The sequence below is a fragment of the Lepisma saccharinum genome, chromosome 27, assembly GCF_977018435.1.
Source record: "Lepisma saccharinum chromosome 27, izLepSacc3.1, whole genome shotgun sequence".
In the NCBI taxonomy this organism is placed as follows: Eukaryota; Metazoa; Arthropoda; class Insecta; order Zygentoma; family Lepismatidae; genus Lepisma; species Lepisma saccharinum.
The window spans coordinates 34,554,420-34,556,363 of NC_139255.1; the positions used below are offsets into that span (position 1 = coordinate 34,554,420).

A 1,944-nucleotide genomic window follows, 5' to 3' on the forward strand; every position below is an offset into this window, starting at 1 on the left:
AGTGGTACGACATGTAGTAACATTTGTCTGACCACCTTCGAGAAATTTCGAATTGTTTCAGAGACTTTCCCTTGAACAAAGAATGGGAGCCAAAACCAGAGAGGCTGTGTCTGTGGGTATCAAGACACTCCATAACTCTGTTCGTGGGTCCAGACGCCAGAGCCTCGCTGGTCTGCAAAATTCAGTCCAGGGTGTACTGCTTGGAAGGAAGGTTGACATTTAGATGTCTTCGCAAAGGGTCACCCCCTTATGCCCAGCCCCGTAAGTATGGGAGGAAGGCAAAAGAGAGGGTTAAATTTGGCCGTTGGTTTCAACTAAAGCGCCTTAAATTTTCAACAGACGCTCGCACATGAGAAGCATAATCAATCCCTAAACACGAGAAAATTCTCTGCTGTGCCTCGATAACTTCTTTCTATTGAAGGCTTTCCGGCGCATCTCTTGTATTGTTAGTTTCTCGTATATCTTGTGAATGAACAATACAATGTTCTGTGAGGACTTGACTTTGAGATACTCAAAAACCTGGGAGAAACAACTTTTTTGTGTGGTTGGACTTTTAGGAATAATGGTGAGCCCAGTCAGAAGATAGATACGAGGAAAGGACGTTGGATTAGGCTACAAGTGTGTAGGGGATGTCTACATACCACCTATCTAAGGTACAGAATTATGTTTTTCTCCTCTAACGGTCATTTCTTCTCTCGTCTGAAAAAATCAGGTCCATCTTTACAAATACTACGAGTTCTTTTATATGCCCTGTCCCTTAGCTTCAGTGGAATGAATCTACATTGCAAGTTACCCTTTCTTGTTTTCAACCTTCCCTACGCATCTTGCGTTTTTGTAATTTAGTGCGTGTATTAATGGAATGGCTGAACCCACGTGGGGAACGTCCTGTACTCGTAAGCTTCGGGTTATTTGATTGATTTGGGAAGATGGAGAAATGATGCAGAAGTACAGCATAAACGTAATCTTACAAGTTTTATAAGAACGTGTGGAATTCGTACATTGCAAATAAAATATATTTTAAATTAACTCTGTTAAGTTAAATAGATTATATTTAAAAAAATAAAATAACAGGTATAATTGTAGTCTTTGCAATACGTCTAACGAACAAAGGTAATAAATTGAAAAAAATGAGAAAATTTTATGAAGTAGTTGCAAAAATTATGAGATGAGATGAAAAGGTATTCATAGATTTCACAAGTTCAATAAAACACTGAAGTGAAACGAAAGTTCTCACGTTAAGAGGTTTAAAAATTGTCTTCTAACGAACTCGATATTTTCAAATTGAAAAACAGTAATCTTTTTTAGAAACCAGCAATCACTGTTCTGGAGGGAAACCCCCAGACATAGCACGCCCATGACTGCAATTAACATGCTTGTGACTGTTAAAGCATACATTCATAGTAATACGTATTTTTCGTACATGAACTTCCTTTGTATAGTGGTGGTAATTATTCTGCCATCACAACGATCAGAGTTGAATTTGATAGTGCCTTTTTCCTTGTCAGCTCGAGAAAAAGTCACCCGTCCCTTGTGGGGCTCGAACCCACGACCTTCGGATTAGAAGTCCAACGCGCTTTCCACTGCGCCAAAGGGACACTTGTAGGACATGTAGTAAAGAGCGGAAGTTATGCAAGTAAGAAAAGATTTGCCTGCCGCATGCGAGAAATTTTGAGTTGTTTCAGATGCCTTCCCCCGGGCCGCACCAATTCGACAAGGGACCCAACGTATTGAAAACAATAATCATTTTTTCTTCTCCACATAAATTGACCCACGGAGAAGCTACTATTACTGCTTTCCATGGGGAAGTCTTATCATATAATGCTCCATAAGGAATAGAACTGTACATTCACAGACATATTGACTTTCAATTAATTTAATACAACGCAGAGAAATATCCGTGACTATTCGATTGTATACCAAAGGTTGGACTTCTAATCAAAGTTT

The 1,944-nt window shown here is 39.3% G+C and overlaps 1 non-coding gene across 1 annotated transcript; it reads right to left on the reverse strand.

The window, feature by feature from the left end:
- Nucleotides 1-1,522: 1,522 nt before the first annotated feature.
- On the reverse strand, nucleotides 1,523-1,595 carry TRNAR-UCU (transfer RNA arginine (anticodon UCU)). The gene has a single exon. It is a non-coding gene; the product is annotated as a tRNA-Arg (tRNA).
- Between the last annotated feature and the right edge of the window lie 349 nt (nucleotides 1,596-1,944).